The sequence below is a fragment of the Pinus tabuliformis genome, chromosome 8 (genome assembly GCF_031772625.1).
Source record: "Pinus tabuliformis cultivar Carrire ecotype Pingquan chromosome 8, CPIR1, whole genome shotgun sequence".
NCBI classification, from domain to species: domain Eukaryota; kingdom Viridiplantae; phylum Streptophyta; class Pinopsida; order Pinales; family Pinaceae; genus Pinus; species Pinus tabuliformis.
The window spans coordinates 1,146,305,565-1,146,324,753 of record NC_142294.1 but is presented as its reverse complement, the minus strand read 5'-3'; positions in this window follow the sequence as shown (position 1 = coordinate 1,146,324,753).

Sequence of the window (19,189 nt, the reverse complement as noted above, 5' to 3'; positions counted from 1 at the left end):
CTTTGATTGTGCAGAAATTAGCTATCAAACTTGCGATTTCAATAAATCGTTGACTGGATTTTAGAGAAATTTGACTGGAAAAACCCACCGGAAAAGCTTCCAAAAAGTCTCACTAAAAACAACTCCTTTTCCCACTGGTTGTTGTCGCTCACTTGCTCTTCTTATGTCCTACGCCAAAAAAGAGTGGCTGACTGCTTATCAATATGGTTTTTTAAACTTAACTCTATTTTTAATTTTAATTTTTCTAACTAGTGTTTTTTTAATATTTTACCATTTCATTATTATTTTTCAATAATATTTTTTGTTTTTAATTTATATTTGTTTTCTTTTTTCTTTTTGTTTTCTTATAATTTGATTTTTTCTAATTTTTATTAAAATTTATAATGATGATAATGATTAACATTTATCAAGATTTATGTAGTTTACTGAAAGAAGGTAGGACACTAATTAGTATTTTTTAAAAGGTCAAGAAGATTGATAGTGTGACACATATTTTGAAAATTAGATTTAACGTAAGTACAAGATGGATAATCTAAGAGAAAATGATTTTCATTTTCAACCCTCCTAGGATTACACAAATGACAAACTCTTTAATCCGTTGTGTTTTAAGAATTGACTAACGCCTAGTTTCACTATAAAGCTCATGATAATTAGTTTTAATCTTGACAATATTCATTTTCTTCTTAACACTAGTCAAGACAGATAATTTTGGTTTTCGAGATTGGAGTTGATCACCTCCTTATAATATGATAGTTTCCTTTTTCCCTCCAACTCTATATTTCTCCACAATTTCTCCTTAGAATTAGAAGTAATAATATTTTTAATATTGTCTGGATCTGCAAGATGATCTCCTCCTTTATTCCCTAATGTTTTAGCCAAGACTTAGCATCCTTATGCCACCCTAGCTTGAGTCGAAGGTGGGGGCTTTGGCTAAAGTTAGAAGTAATTTTAAGGAACCTCTTGGCATCCATGTTATATAAAGTCTTCTTATACATAAGGTATTTATTCATAGCCATACTTTCAATGGAGGAAAGACTTGCTTCAATCAAGAGGATAGGATGAGGAGTTTTACCTTTAATAGAGTTAGAAGCAATTTTAAGGAACTTCTTAGCATCCATGTTATATAACTTCTTATACATAACATACGAAGTCATAGCCATACTTTCAATGGAGGAAAAGCTTGCTTAAATCAGAAAGATAGGATGAAGAGTATTTCCTTTAGTATTGATGTTGTATATGTTATAAACTGCTTTTTGGATTTATTCAATCTTCTTCCACGATTTTTTAGATGTATTGCAGCCTTATATCCATATAAGATAATAAGAGTTACAAAAGTTTAAAAAAAACTTTTTTTATCCCAAATCCAAAAATTTGTCAAACTTAAAACTATTTTTTTCACTTTTTATTTTATTTTTAATTTTTTAATGGAAATTGAATATATATATATATATATATGAATTTAAAATGTGGGTTTTTAATATCTAGGTTTCTCATTTTCTTTTAAAATTTTTGTCTTTTCCCATTTAAATTATTTAAATTGTTTCCTTTTGGCATTTGCTTTTAGTTTTTTCTCTATTATGATTTTTTTTTTGCAAACATAAGGGTATTTTAGCGGTTTCAAAATTGTTATAAGTTCAAACCTAAAAAAAAGACGGTGTTTCTAGTGTAGTCATTTTTTTATTTGGGAGATTTGATTTTAGTGTTTTCTTTACAACAATATTAGTTATTAAGAACATGGTTTAAAGATGTTGCAATCATAAAATCGAATAAATAAATAAATAATAATAATAGTAATATTGTTGTTATTAGTAGTACCACTTTTCCAGTTAGAGAGTTAATTTAAATATTTTGATTGCAATGTTACCAATTAATAATGTCATGGTATCAAATAAGTCATAATTTAACTCTCCCGTAAAAAAATGGTATCACGGATAGTGCCACTTTTAAATTTGGTGGTTCATTTTAAAGTTTTGATCAACAATATTATGATGTTGTTTAGGCTGTAATTGCATGAAGATGTAATTTTAACCCCAAAAATAAAAAAATGTTACCCAAAGCATTACTTCTCTAATTGAAAGTTGACTTTAGTGTTTTTAACTAGAAAATATGGGTTCTCACGACTACATTTCTCTTTTGAGATCATAGTTCTGATCAGATTCTTAACTATGTTATTCTTCAATTTATAAGATCTACTCATGAAAACATATAATATGTGTGAGGGTGTAGCTCTGGATACTGAAGCAAAGCCTTATTAAGACTACAAACTTGGATATTGTTATGTCAACCTTGGAAGAAAGTCTTACATCAAAATATTCAATCAGTGCAAAGATATATTCACTTACATGTATGGGGGCTTGAAGGTATGCAATATAAAGATGACAACTTTTGATACTTATTAACATATACCTTTCAATGAAGGCGACAAATATTCATCCATCACAAGGACTCGTGAAAATTTAGATTAAAAGAATGGATCCTTTTAGTGTAATAAGGAAAATCAAGTTGGCCATTGTTACCACATCGTCCTTGAATATTCCAAATTGGTAAATATGTATACTCATAGAATTTTGCTTTTGATCACTTACATACTATTATGTTTAGACAAAAAGATGAGGAAGGGCGTGGTTTTTCAATATCTTTTATGAACATGGGTCTCCAAGGTGTTGCACTGAGTTTTTTTTTTTGGCAATAATTGCGAGAAAAATGGTTAAATAATTTAGCCCTTATATTTTTTAAATTCGCTTAAAGGTGATTGCTCCACATTCGATTGTTAGGTCTCACTTTATTTAGAAATAGCTTGGTGAACGTGAAGAAACAAGAGGATTGTCATCAAGGATTACAATCCTAAAATTAATCCTATATCCATTGTTCCTAAATAAGATTTATGTTAAGACCAACAACTGATGGGACAAAGTTCAAATTGATATTGAAGAAACAAGTTCAGATATAATGTGCATCATTATATACAACAAACATCGTCTTTTCATCTATGTTGGACACCTAATCCTAAATGGGTTAGTGTGGAAGCCGAATAGACCAAAGCAGTCCAAGAGACCTTGGGATCTGAAACCCAAGAGTCACATATTGTACTATAAATGTATATCTCATGTTAATAAAAATTGTATTGCATGTTTTATCTTTCATATCTCTTTTGCTGTCCATGTGTGTTTAACATGGTATCAGAGCCATGATGTGTGGCCTGTTTTCTTCCTCAGGGTTTAACTTTCCTGACTACCTAACGCCCCTGACAACCTAAAACATTGAAGCTGAGCGCATCAGACTGCGTGCATTGCTGCGAGAATGGCATGATTGAGTGTGAAATGTCGAAATTTTTATGACTTGAGCTGTTTGGTTAACGCCCGACCTATACCGCCTCCTCAGCCTATATATGATTGAACGTTACCTGAGCACTCCTGCACGTCCAGCGTTTCCATTATGAAATTCTGTATTAGTTGAACGTTACTTGAGCACTCCGACACATTCTGGTTTGTTAGATAAATGTTACCTGACCTCTATCTGCCATCCCTACGCTCTCTGTTTGATATTCCTCTGACATGGTATCTCTGCGCTCTTTGACTGCCTGGTTTGAATGCCTGAATTGCTCCTGTTGAATGCGTTATGGTTCGATATTGAATGGTATGCGTAACGCTGTCCAGTGGAATCATCGTTTGGTTCATTGAATGGTTTATTGAACGTTGAATGGAATATGAACTGCTATGCGCTTATTGAAATGTTATACTCTGTGGAATATCAACAGTTTTATTGAATGCTTTGGTATATACGTTGCACCTGAATGGTATATAATTCACATGCTACATAAACCAGTGAGTAATAAACCTTCTGTAATTTTTCCCCGGAGGGCGTTTGATTCCTGAACCGGACCTTCTGGAGACAGTATAGAAGAACGTTTGTTATGTGGAGATGGGGCCATTCAGTTATTTGACAGAATCGATGTGGTGCGAACCTTTCTTAGTGCCGTGTACAATGTGCACAAGATTTGTTGTTTCGTGGTTGAAGATCTAGCGCATATGGTATCTCTGGAAGCCTGATAATGGGCGGGTGATTCAGTTTGGACCTAAGCTCTGTTGGAGCTCCTCGGCGAGCTGTTCTTCTAAAAATGAAGTGATTTCGAGTCTGTTGAGGATATCTGGATTAAAGGCTCACAACATTGTTCTTAGGCCACAGAACCCGGAGGCCATCGGACCGCAAGCTCTGTTTCTCAAGTACGTGACTGCTCAGGGAATATCCATGGATCCTGAGGTGTATCCCCGTCCCACAGGAGGTGGATCACACAACGCATTTCTTTAGCGAGAAAGATGGCGTGGGCTTTGTGATCGAGGAGTAATATGGTTCATTAATGCGTACCACAATTTGATCTGCTGAGTTATCATTATACATAAGAATTATTCCAGACATTATTCGATGTTGTTGTACATCTGAAATCAGTTTGTGCAGTGTTCAATCCCCAGAAATCACATATTGTTAAGTTGGAAGAACTTGAATCTTTTTTGGGTATCCCGAATATTTTGTTTTCGTAATTAAAAGGACTTCAATCTCTGATCAAGTATTTACATTGTCAGAGCCCTTAGGGTCTGATTTTGGTACTGTAAAGGTCCATGAAATTGTCAAGAATTTAAACTGTAATTGTGATTGGTCTTCAAATGTGATTTCGGTACCCAGAAAGGCCTTCAATCCGCAATCAATGTGCATCATCACTGCTGGCTATCCTCAAGTGTTGATGCGGGCATTTACAAGGCTTTTAATATTTGGTTAATCATGTTCAATAATCCCGGGGCTGGAGCTTAAAATTTGCTTTAATTATTCCGAAAGCCTTGAATCTGGTCAAGCCAGGAGAATATTGCTTCATGATAGCCCTCATTACTCTTGGTTTGATAGTCAGTTTTACGACACTTGTTTTTTGACAAGTTACACGCTCTCTGATATGGCACAATCATAGTATATCGTTGTTGCAGCAGTTTAATGGATGGTTCAGTTATATTTTTGAAACATAAATCCAAGGCCTATCAATGCAGTTGTGAGATTGCGGAGAGCCTCTGAGAGATTCGTCGTTGCTGCATTTTTAATAATTTGTATCTTCTGAAAGACGACTAAGAAGTTCCCTAGTTCATGTGACATCAAAGAATGCGATCTCTTGGTTAATAAGATGTCGAAATAAATCTTTTCTCAGTCGAGCAACAACATGCTCACTTGATGATGCAAACCACCATCCACACAGTGCAGTAGCAAATGAACCAATTAAGATTATAAGAAGAATTTCCACAAGAGTGTTTTTGATGGTATTAAAAGCATCTGCTTTCTCTTCTTCCGTTCTCAAATCTCTGCTGACAATATCAATAATCTTGCCACCATATTTTGGAACTAAAATATTTGTTGTGGATGCAATGAAAAGTGCCACAGTTGCAATAGTTTGCTCATTAAGCCACCAGCGCTTGCCCTGCGTTTTTCTTTAATCTGCAGGATTTTCTTTGTGTAGCTTGAAGATATTTAGCAGCTGATAGTTTTGCAGCAGTCGAGGGATTTCTTCAAAATATTAGAGGATTTGGGTAACTGTTGGCTAAATATAGAAGGACTCGGTGATATTTGTATAATTTTCATAGTTTCAAGATATCTCTGGTTGGTTTTTTCCCGTTAAGCTACAGGGCTTTCTTGTGTAACTTGAAGATATTTAGCAGCTGACATTTTTTCTGTGGGATTTTGGAGGTTTTTTAAGGTGTAGAAAAATGGCTAAGCTTGAAAGAATATTAGAGTTATTGAGAACTCTAATCGTATCCACTGCTGACAGCGCAATCATAATCAATAAAGACATTATTGCTGACATTCAAAAATGTATACAAAATGCACAAGAAAAGATTGATTTTTTGCAGCTTGAATCACAGCTACAGCAAGAAGAGCTACATCAAAATAGACATCATTCTGAACCTGTTTTTGTTTAGAACATTGATACAACCACCCATCAGCAGCAAGTCAATAATGTTACTGTTCATTCAAATAAAGCAGCAGTTGTACATGCAGATGCAGAAACTCAGTCTGCACTTCCCAAGCCCATCATCAGACCTTGGGAACAGCTTGTCCACAACAAGTACAAAACTGGTCTTGGATATGACAAGGACTTGTCCTTTCATATTCCAGACTACTCCAAGCCCATTCAGTTGAGAGTGCTGGATTTATTCATGACAGTTCACCTGCTCCTCATGACAGTTCATCTTCAGCTGTTCCAAACTCTGCCCCTCTTCCACAGCAACAACAACAACAACAACAGATCGTGAAATGGCAACATTGTGACCGAGTTGGCCATCTGAAAGATCACTGTTTTGATCTTCATCCATGTGAGCACTGTCATAAAACCAGCCATTCTTCACACAGATGCTTCAGAAACAAACGTCCTGCAAGAACAAAGATTCATCTTGGATGGATCGCTTCTTGGCAATGGGCATCAACAACCAAGAAGATATTCAAAACACATGTCAGAACTTGTTCCAGAGTATTGAATAATCTTGCAGTTGAGTTTTCTCCATCTTCTCACCTTGTATCTGATAGGGGGGGAAATGATGGTCATCTACAATCTTCAAAGTCACATCAAGCGAGCCTGAGCCACAACCTGCCACACCAGTTTCAGAGTTGGAGCCAGAGACAAAGATGCCCCTGAACATGTCTTCAGTTGGCAATTTGGGACACTTCCTCTAGCAGAAGACTTTAGCTTCTTGCCAGTTTTGGAAGAATTCCAGGAACAAAATTGAGGACACTTCCTCTAGCAGAAGACTCCAGCTTCTTGCCAGTTTTGGAAGAGTTCCAGGAATTGCATTAAGCATTCCAGAGTTGTTGGTCATCCTTAAACCATCACAAGTTGAGACTTCCCTTTTCAGGTTGAAGTTTTACCTTTTATGCGGGGTGAGACCTCCCTTTTATGGTTGAAGGTTTCCCTCTTTAAAACAATAGGATCACTTCCTCTAGCAGAAAACTTCAGTTTCTTGCCAGTTTTGGAAGAGTTCCGGGAACTTCACTAAGCATTCCAGTGTTGGTGGTCATCCTTAAACCACCGCCCTTTATACCAACATTTCATAGAGCAAATTCAGCCTAGTGCTGCCATGCATATTTGCACATTTTGTATTACAGCTCTCTTCTTGGACTCATACATAACCCTTCGGATTAAGGGGGGGAATGTTGGACACCTAATCCTAAATGGGTTAGTGTGGAAGTCGAATAGACCAAAGCAGTCCAAGAGACCTTGGGATCTGAAACCCAAGAGTCACATATTGTACTATAAATGTATATCTCATGTTAATAAAAATTGTATTGCATGTTTTATCTTTCATATCTCTCTTGCTGTCCATGTGTGTTTAACAATCTAAATGAAAGTATTCATGATATCACAATTTGAAATAGTATTTCCCACATGGATTTATGTTATTTACTTAGATGTGAAAAGAGGGAGAGAATATCACCATACTTTCTTTTATAGGTAAGGAGATGTTCCTTCCATTGAATATCTCATTACCATTTTTGCAATTATCTCAAGTAACAATAAGTGAACACTCCTCTACAATGAAAATTCAAATGATATGTTAAGCATGCATTTATTAACAAAGACTTTCAATATGTTAATCTTGTCTTATAGTGGGAAAAGGTGTGTATTAAAAGGAAAATACATAAAGCAAAAGTGTGTATTAAAAGGAAAATACATAAAGCTTTAACAATTTTGGCTTGGATGTTTTCAAGCGGCTATTAGAAGATTGGCATTGGCACATAATAATTGCAATATATAAAAGGATGCTTAGGAATCTCCAAAGCAATATTTCAATTAATTTTCCCTTAAGATGGTTACCTTACACATAATAGTTTTATTTCATTTGTCTTCTTACGTGTAGTTTTAAATTTTTTGTTCATTAATCAATTGCTTACTCGTGAATGGCAAGGGTGGTCCTTTTGTATCAATATTGCCCCTTAACCTCTTCTTGAGGCATCACATTCTAAGACAAAGGTATTATTAAAGTCAATTACTAGTAATATTGGACTAGTACACATGGTTTCCTTTAAATAAATGAATGATTGTGTGGCTTCCTCACTCTAGATAATGGCATTTTTTTAGTGAAGATAAGGCATTTATATTTTTTCCATATTTCTTCACATGTTTCCTATTATAGTATGTAAGTCCTAAGAATCCCCTCAAACTCATCAATGTTTTGGGTCATGTCCAGACTTGCATCAATGCATAGCATCCACTTCCTTGGGATCAACTCGTACTCCCTCTTGCCTTACAATGTGACATAAACATTCAACCTCAGAGACCCCAAAAGAACATTTGGAGTGCTTCAAAAATAATTTATTTTATCTCAAAAGTTGCAAGAAATTATCAACATGCTTTCTATGTGTGATTCCCATGATTTACTATAGATCAAGATATCATTAAGGAACACTAGTACAAACTTGTGTAGGAAGGGTTTTTGTTCATGAGGCATTGGAAAGTTGATGGAGCATTATAAACATGGAAATGCATCACTAGAAACTCCTAATGACCATCATGTGTTCTAAAAGTTATCCTTGAGATGTCTACATCTTTCATCCTGATTTGGTGGGATCCTAAATGTAGATCAAGCTTAGTGAAAAAAATTTCTCCATGAAGTTCATCCAAGAGATCATCAATAATTACGATGAGAAAATTTTCCTTGATTGTCAAATTATTGAGAGCCTAAAATTTGGACACATGCACTAAGTTCCTTCCTTCTTCAGCACCATGACTACTGGTAATGAATAAGGGCTTGTACTAAGAAGTATGACCCATGCCTCTAATATTTCTTGAATGATCTTTTCAATTTCAGTCTTTTGTGCAAAAGGATGTTAATAAGGACATACATTTGTTGGTTGACTACTTAGAATCAGGATGATGGGGGTAAACCCTTTGTGTTTCAAAGGCCTGATGATGTTTGTCGAGGATCGGATATGAATCTAAGTGGATTTTGTGTGTCATATTATCCATGACATATATGGCATTAATTGGGAAACAATTCCAAAGTATCCTTTCTTTAACAACTTCTCCACACAATGAAAGCTAGGTATTTTAGGGGGACTTTTTTGCAACCCTTGAAGAGTTTGTAAACCCATATAGCTTCCTTTTGAAATTCTTTGTAATTGGTCCCAATGTACATAGCCATTCTAACCCCAATACTATATATCACAACCACACATGTCGGTTACAATTCCCCCATGGGGTACGAAATTTGAGAGAAGAAAGAGAAAGAATGGGCAAGATGTCCTGTTGGACTTCTGATCTTCTAAAAGAAAAAATTCTTGATGCCATGTCCATTGGGAAAATGGGATCTAGTTCCCTGCTATATACAAATGAGCAGGTAACAGTACCTTTGAATCTTCACCTTCTCATCTCCAATATATGGTACATACCTCAACAAATCCAAAAATATTTTAGTGTACTCATCAACAATAAGTTTCCCTAGATTATGATCATGGAATTCCTTACTATCATATTACCTCTTAGAGAAGTATTTCTCTCAGAAATATTTCATAAAATTTCTGAATGATAGTTCACTTTTCCAAATGTCCTTAACGTTTCTAAAATCATCCCACCATTTATCACCTTTTCTCTTCAAGCTGAAAACAGATACTATGACCTTCATGTTCTCAAACTAATCATGCACTTTGAAGTATTTCTTCATTCCCAACAACCAAGCTCTGCCTCATCAACCTTCTTTATCTCTCCATCGAAGGTAAGGGGCTTTTCTTTCTTGAATCTTTTGGAATTCAGTTCTTCTCCCTTCTCCTTTGTTGATGTTGGCTTCTAAGTGCAGTATTTGATGATCGATCATCGCTAATTGACTCTCTTTCTAGAGTTTTGAGTGGAATTTCACCTCTCATTGTGTCTTCCCTCACTTTACTATTTCTTTTCCTTGATTTTCTACCTTCTACCCAATCCCTATTTATGGATCTTTGATGGCCTTTGCTAAGATTTGTTCCTACCTATATAGATGGCACCTATCTCATGTTGTTTTTTCTTTTGTAGGTTTGATAAGCCCTGCAAAATGGTTTCATTTACCTCTTCTTGCCTTTCTTGTGTCTTGATGATCTTTTCATTGCATGCCTTGCAACTTCTCAATTCAAATCTCAAGCTCCTAAGACTATCCATCCAATCAAGGGATTTTTCCTCCAAATTATTCCCACTGAATCCTCTTCTTGATCATGTGGGGATCTACTCATGTTGTTCTTTACCTTTCTACTGCTCATTCTTCTATGTTTTCGATAAAATTCTATGTTTTCTCATATGTATCTCTTAGTGTTGTTACACACACATAGTTGTTAGTTAAATCAAACATAAATAATCATATTTACACATCACCTTGGTATGTTTGCAATAATCATGCTAATATGAAATTGTTCGTAAAATCGAACCCTATGTTAACATGAAAGCTAGAAATAAATAAATAAATTGTCAAGCCATAAATCATATCAACTATAAGTCTACAAGCAATACACATGAACATATAGCAATTAAAATATCAATTTAAGTGTTTATCCTATATGTGTGTGTCTGATCCTTTTTAGGTATAACATTAAACCTTCGCTTTGATACCTCTTTATAACACTCTCTTCCACTCTCTTGTACTACCTCGTGCTATGGGAGGTGTTACTTATTGAATTAATCTAACCTTTAAGGCCTATTATGAAAATGGGGCTACAAAAATCCTCCTTTCACAATTTATTCAAATATCAAAACACATACCACCATCATGTTCAGCTCATTGAGAGTTTTCCTGCGATATAAATTTTATATCAATTTGACTCCCATATTGAAAGTTATGTCCATTTAAAATTTGGTCAATTATATTAGGTTATGTTAGCATTGAGTTTCCAAATGTCACTACCATGTCAACTCAGGTGTGCGTCCACATCAACATGGTACTTCCACGTCATCCAACGCATGAGCACAATAAGGTCTTATTCCTATGTGCTTGCAAGGCTTTTCCCATTAAATGCATTTGATCCCATCTTCCAATATCGGTGGCAAATGTAAACCCACATCATGCTAGACCAATGCAACTCTCCTTTCCTTACTAATAAATATTCAAAATTGGTTGATTGGCAGTGAGCAGTGGTACGGGTTCTATAAACTAACAACTTCAACCGATGGAATTCTTCACATCAACTATTGTTTAGTTTGTCGCCACAGACCTTCGAGTGATGTTGAAGAACTAGGAGTGCCAACAAGTGTTGATAAATCCTATCAACTAACGAGTCCTACAAATGGATACATTCTCATCAGTGGCATTTTTTATACTACCACCGTCATGCTAGGGAAGTGTGGAAAGTTGCAAGTGTTGATGGTGGCGGGCAGTTCTATGAGTAGACAACTCCAATAGATGGGAATATTCTCATCAATTGTTGTGTCACTTCTCGGGACTTCGAGGAAATGTAAAAGAAACAAGTTACAATATGGAGGAAGTATCAATAACCGAAATTTTCAATCTCGTACACTCTCTCACCACCCATGATCACATGGTTGATTTGATAAGCCAGGTTTTGGGGCTATATAAAATTTGAGGGAGTGTGCATTGTTGTTGCAACTCCTAGGAGGAGTTAAGAAAAACACTTATAACGATACATTGTGCATGAACAAAATTTTATCAACAATCTTGATTGGTAATAAATCATATTGGCTCACCAAGAAATATTTGGGAGCATCCACTTTGGCATCAAAAAGTCAGATTTCCCAAGAAAACTTCACACTAAGCTTTAATCGGTGAGCTTAATGATTTCACAACAAAATAGAAGTGCATAAACCATAGTATCATCACATCACTTTTAATAACCAAGTCACTACTATTACTTAACTGACTCACCATTTAACCCACAACATTTGAGATAGGCTACAATCTTAAGTATGGAAATGAACCATTAAATTCTCAAACATGCTAGGTAGCTGGAAACAATTGAAATAATGAATTAGGAGAAATATCTCATTCAGCCAGATAGATTCATACAAATAACCTTGCCTTTCAAGAAGATAATAACCATTGCATGATGCTAGAAGTTCACATAACCATAAGAAAAGATAAGGCAATGAATTCACCATGAACATGAAATGAATCCTACCCTTCCATGAGTAGTGTTGAACCATAGATTTTCCAATAACATATCGAATAATTTATCATCCATACTTCTTTTATGCATAAGTAATTACACATTTGAATAACTTGAAATAGTTGGAAACTTAAGGAGGGGCTTTAACTCTCCACCCAACCATAGGCCAACTATAATGCAACTTTCTTGTAGCTGCCCACCCCTAAGATGAATCTAAAGTCTAAGGGTATGCTTGCTCATGGAATTCATCCAAGGCTCAATTGGGGTATTATTCAGTTCCAAGTGCCTAAATCTACTATCTAGGCGGTTTATCTGTTGTATTTCCAAGGCAAGCATTGCAAGGGCCCGTGATCCACTTTCTAGGTGGTTAATCAGCCTTCCCAACAAACATCACAGTGGTTCAACTACCTATCCTAGTAGTTTATCAACCTTACAACAACCACCAGAGTGCTTTATTAGCCCTTTCAACAAGAATTAACTGGTTTATCAGCTTATTCAGCAAGAACTTAGTGATTTATTAACTTATTAAGAAAGCACTTGGTGGTTTATCAACTTACTTAGCAAGAAGTCATAGCCCATTCCTCCATTGAGCCTCCCGTTGGCCATTCAAGCTTGGACACCACATTCCAGCGGCCCAACACATCAATATAAGGGAAACACCCAAAATTTTCAGAGCACCAAGCTTAGTTGCTTCTCCAATATTACTCTTATGATCCCTTTTGAGTGTTCCCAAATTATTTCTCTCTGTTGTCTTCCCTTCACGCTTGCTTTTCCTTCTTGCTCTTGATTTTCTTTGAGGCTCTCTGCCTCTTATGAGACTGCCCATTTTTCGCTCCCTCGCGTCATGGGACAAAAAATCTACACTTTCCTCCATTCAATTGTGTCTTAGCCATGTGTCAGATGGTGGCTTAGTCTATTTATGCGACCTCTTATTGCACTCCCTTAGACTCATATCAGTATGTCTCTCTCTTCAAGTCAACATTTCATATTTTTATTATTTTCAATAAAATTATTTTAATACTTGAACTTTTAGTCATGTTTGCCATGTTGGCCTTTATAATTATGACCACATATACAAAAGCATGGGGTAGAAAGGCAGGATTGTAACAAAAAGATTGTGGATTTCATCTTGTTACTCAATGACAATGCTTCTTTACTCAAGGAAAAATTGTCAATGAGGACATGTTACTAGATGAAAATGACTTTCGTTTCGAAGAAATGACTAAGTTGAATATTATTGAATACATATTCTAGGTTTTAATTTGAAATACATTATTAGTGCATAGGGGGAGGACCTGGGTTTAGAGTGAAATAATCAATAAAAACCTCAGACACAATCCCTTTCAGCATCACTCACAAGTAGGTGAAGTCTCACCTGAGGCATCGTATGAGGGAATACAAGAACTTGGACAGTTCTACAATGATGAAAGAGATATGGAGCCTATGTTATTGTTATTCTTAACATAAATTAGATTTTAAGTATACCCCTAATTCATGCAATAAATCAATCATTAATGGAATATAAGGGATATGTTACATCATTCACACCATAATGTGTAACAATAGACAATGAACCCAAATAAACAATTTTAATACTTTAGAAAATCCTTCATTACATTGCAACTATCATGGCTCACCGGCCTCATTCATCAAGTTGCAGTGTAAAATATTTATAGAACACACACATATTTATATATATCTTTATCTAACATTTCTCTTTTGCATCATGACTTTAGTTATTTATAAGTTTACATTGGGGTACAAATCCAACAAACATCTTACTTGTTGTAGAAATTGCAAGAAATTTGCTACTACTAATGAAATGAAATTGAAATCAAGAGAGATAAATTTCCTCTACTATTATGTGGAAAGGAAAAAACACGATAGAAACACATGAAATAGCATGCAACCTTAAATACACAAGGAACGCTATGATTTATAGGGGAACCCAACTAGGAAAAAAAACCCTCTGCTAGTTTGCATTAATTCAGATGAGAAAGAGAAACAATTACAATGTCTTGCTTCAACTCTAATGCACACCCTACATTGAATATTGTTCTCCTGCTTCCTGAATTCTCTGGCCAATACTTATCCAATTCAAGCCTCAGCCAACCTCCTATTTCCTTGTGAAATCCTGGAGGAATTAAGCTCCTAAAAAATAGTGAAATTCCCTATTTCCTTGCGCAAATCCAAGGGGAATTGATCACCCTCTTAGTTCGAAAAACATTGTACGTTCAACATTATAAAGTTATAAATACAAATGTGCCTTTTTCATCCAATCAACTAGGTAATTTGAATTTCATGCATGATTGGGTCTATTTTTCATTGATTGACCAGTTAACTAAGAGATTATTGTTTGAACTACTCAATTGACCTTCAACTGACTCAACTAATGACTAGAGCTCAGTTAACTGAGTTTAACTAACAATAACTCAACTAGTTTGCTAGATCTTAGCAATCAACTCATGCACAACTCTACTTCTAGCCTACAAACTCAAATTTGATGATTTAACCAAGTGACAAGACCATGTCACTCAAGCTAATTTCAATCCATGTCATCCTACTGATGTGTAAAATTGAATTTCTCCATTTGACTAAGGCATAAGTCAAATGAAGCCTTTTCTTGCTACAATTCCAACTCTCCCTCTTAGCAAGAAAAATATTTTTCACAACCCCAATCCTACTCTTGTAGGAATGTACTGTAACACAAATCCCTCTCATTATTGTTGTTTAATGCAATAACTACAACTAAGAAGCATCCAAAATGTTGAACGAACTATGTCTCTAAGCTACAAATGTATCCTGGTTCTCTGGCTGCTACTAGTATCTGCATTATCTACTGGGAAAACTGGATTGTTGTTGATTTTGCATTGTGCCTCCTGCACTGTTATCAATACTGCTATATGCTCCTCAGTATCTAATTGCAACTAGTCAGTAACTATTTCTCAAGGTCTTACTGCATCAATTGACATTGACCGTTCTGCTATTGAATATTTTTGGCCCCTATACCAAGGGTAATGATCCATGAGAAGAGTATACTACAACTGTTACTACTCTCCTATGGACCTTGCCCAAGTCTTTGTAACTCTGGGACTAAGGCTCTACATCATCCCACCTCACTCGTGGAGGTATAACTGCATGCATGGCGAAATCTACCTCTATCTTGTAGATATTTTTAACTCAAACACCAATTTGTTTTACTTTTTCTAGTAGAAACATTCTTCAAATGATCTTTCCCCTTACTAAACATCACATCATATCCATGGTCTTCAAGTATAGCTACAGAAACTAGATTTTTATTTAGACCAGGCACATACATTACATCCTTTAGGTGAAGCTGGGGATTCTAACTCCATTTTAAAGTTGATAGTGTCAATCCCTTTGGTACTATACCTTCCATCATCTCCAAACTCTATGTGTAATTGTGTGTCCTTCTCCTATAGGCTTCTAAAGAACTCCTTACTTCCTATCATATGATATGAGGCACCAGAATTCAGGTACCACTCACTCCCTATTATTGTTCTTACCATGCAAACAATGGGGGTGAAATCCAACTCTAATTGTGATGCAAGAACATCTCCTGTTGATGATGTTGCAGGCTCCTTACTAGATTTCCTGTGCATACACGGTTGCATAATGTTCATACTCATGGCAGTGAAAGAATTTAATTTTACTGAGGTATTTCTTCTTTCCATGGTTCAGGTTGGATTCTGCCTCACCTTGGGCATTCATGCCTTTGGCCTTCTTTCCTTTTCCAACTAAAGCATAATATTCTTCCTCATCTACAGTGGATGTGACACCATCTCTATTGTTTCTTCCAATCTCCTCCTGCACCAAATCATACCAAAGTCTCTCCCAATATGGTAGCTTGTCTTTTCCATTAAATGAATCTAAATAGTTGTGCTAGGATTTCAGAAGGCCCAAGAGTGTTAATCTCACAAGTTCAAATGATGGCACATTTTCTCCTGCTCCTCCAAGTTCATCTCGAACCTAAGTGAATTTGGAGAGGTATTTGTGAAATGGTTTCATTTTTATGCATTCAAATGCTCCTAAGTTGATCTCTTAATGCCAATTTATTAGAATCATAGCTACTCTAGAACAGATCTGTGAGAGTTTTCCACATTAAAAAAGGAGTCTCCTTTCCATGCAAATTCAAAACCACATGATCTCTGACACCCTCCAAAATAATCCTCCTGGCTCTTGTTGTGTCTTTCTTCCACTGAGAAAGTGCTTGTGCATATGATGTTGTTGGTTTTGGAATATCAGTTTGTGTATATTCCCATACTCCATTGTCATCCAGGACAACTTCCATCTTGTCTTTCCAAGCACAAAAATTCGAGGTGCCCTCCAATGCATACTCAAGCCTCAATCCATTGAAATACATTTTTCCTACACTTAAGAAAATCTACACCAAAAACTCCACAAATCAAAATTTCTCTGAGAGAAGATATGGAACAAGGTTTCTATGTAACTATATTTTGTAGATCTGATACCATGTAGAAACTGCAAGAAATTTTCTATTGTTAATGAAATTAGACTAAGATCAAGAGACATAAATTTATTTTACTATTTTGCGAAAAGGAAAACACGCGATAGAAACACATGAAATAACATGTAACTATCAAAACACAAGGAAAACAATGATTTACAGAGTAACCCAACTGGGAAAAATACCTTTTCTACTTTGCATTATTTCATATGAGAGAGAGAAACAATTACGATATCTTGCTTCAACTCTAAAGCACACCCTGCACTGTAAAATTGTTCTCTTGCTTTATGACCTGTTCTGGCCAATGTTTATCCAATTCAAGCCTCATCCAAATTCCTACTCCTTGCACGCAATCCTGGAGGAATTAAGCTCCTAAAAAATAGGGTAATTCCTTATTTCCTTGTGTAAATTCGGAATTCATCACCTACTCATTGCAAAAAGCATTGTACACTCAATAATATACAATTATAAATACAAATGTTCCTTTTCCATCCACTCAACTAGGAAATTCGAATTCCATGCATGAATGGGTCTATTTTTAGTTGATTGACTAGTTAATAGAGAGATCAATGAGTCAACAACAATCATAACTACTCAACTGACCTTCAATTGACTCAACTAATGACTAGAGCTCATTTAACTTAGTTCAACTAACAATAACTCAACTAGATTGCTAGAACTTTGCAATCAACTCATGCACAACCATTACTTCTAGCCTAGAAACTCGTATTTGTTGATCTAACTTTGTGACAAGGCCATGTCACTCAAGCTAACCTACAAGTCATCTTGTTGATGTGGAAAATCAAATTTCTCCATTTTACTAAGGGACAAGACAAATGAAGATTTTTCTTACTACAATTCCAATGCTTTTACTTTTGTAAATTCCTATTACCATGGGAAAAAACCCACAAAGTAGTCTAAAGTATTTCCTTCTTTCCCACATTCCATGCATCAATATTTAGCCGAATCTTCTGCACGGTGCTCTTCTTGTAACACCCTCCTCCCACATTTACCCAAGCTAACCAGTCCACTAAGGTAAATATGTGACGAAGAGTTAGTATGATGTGATTCAACTACACAAGTACATTTAAGAAAGTAGAATCGATAAAACAAAACCAAATTGACCTTCCTTAGGAGCTACAAAACATTCAGGAGCCAACCAACCCCTCCAGCTATCCAACCCTAAGATAACTTGCTTCTTGATTGAACTAGACCTCGAGCCTCTCCCATGACAATCTCTCCATGCAACTGAGACCCTCCAATCACTCCCACAACTAGGCTTCCATGTAACTATGGCCCTTTTCATACAGTTTTGTGCCAGTGACCCTAGATTATGAGTAATGTTTTCAGGGCTACGACTCAGGCCTCTACCTAGAACTTCATGACACTTCCATAAATGATAAACAACATTGAGACAAGGCTACTAATGCAAAAACTAGAACAATGACTTAACCTAAACCTTACCTATTACATACATTCATACATTCATTATTCATTCATTTACTAATCCAAACATGATGAGAGACATGACTAATATATATTATAAAACCATGCTTATAACCATCATATAACCAATAGAATAACAATGATAACACACCCATTAAAACCACATAATAACAAGTACATTTACACATTGAACACAAGAGGAAAAGAGCTCTTATTAACATATGAAAAAACCAACCAAGTCAGGGACTTCCACATGCCACCTAACCATAGATTGGGTTGAACCAAATAGTTCTTTTAGTCAATCACCCCCATGCCATATTCCAAGCATGAATGTGGGACTTACAACAAAACAACCAAGGCTTAGGATTTACCACAATCCACCAAGGGATTCCTAGGCCCAAGCCCTTATTTATAAAACCAGGCTTTACCGCAATCCTGCCAAGGGATTCCTAGGCCCAAACAAGAAACATACACTACCAATATTTACCGTAATCCCACCACATACAGGTATATAGATCACTAGGCCTATACAAGCATGGATTCCTCCAGATATATCCACCTAAACTGTGAGGAATTTTCCTATATGCACCCTCTAGGATTTACCGTATATCTCGCCATTCATTGGTCAAGGATTCCTAGGCCCAACGAGGGAATACACAATCAGGATTTACCGCAATCCCACCTTCACCAATCCAGGGATTTATAGGCCTTGTTTTTCTCCCCTAAGACCACCCCACTCAATTTCAAAACCATCTAACAATCCAGCTCAACCAAATAAGAAACCCCATCACACCATGGTTATCCGAAAATGGCAAGGCAAGGCTGAAAACCACTGTCACATCCAGAAAAAACCATACCAACAACAACAAGAGAACCAAACACACACTTGAATGTAACATGCATGCCAAAACTAGTAAGCAAATCATACATGCAACTCAGCACCTACAAATAATCTCGTTGTAGACGCTAGATGCTTCTCTTCCTTACTCGATCTTTTCTACCCTTTGCTTTTTTTTCCTTCATTTTCCTTCCTTCCTCTGATGCTAGAGTGCTCCAAGAATGCTCTAAGTGTCCAAGAGTATGAGAGAGTAGAGAGAATATAAAGAGGGCTCCAACACTGAAGTGACAAAAGGTTGTGAACTGATC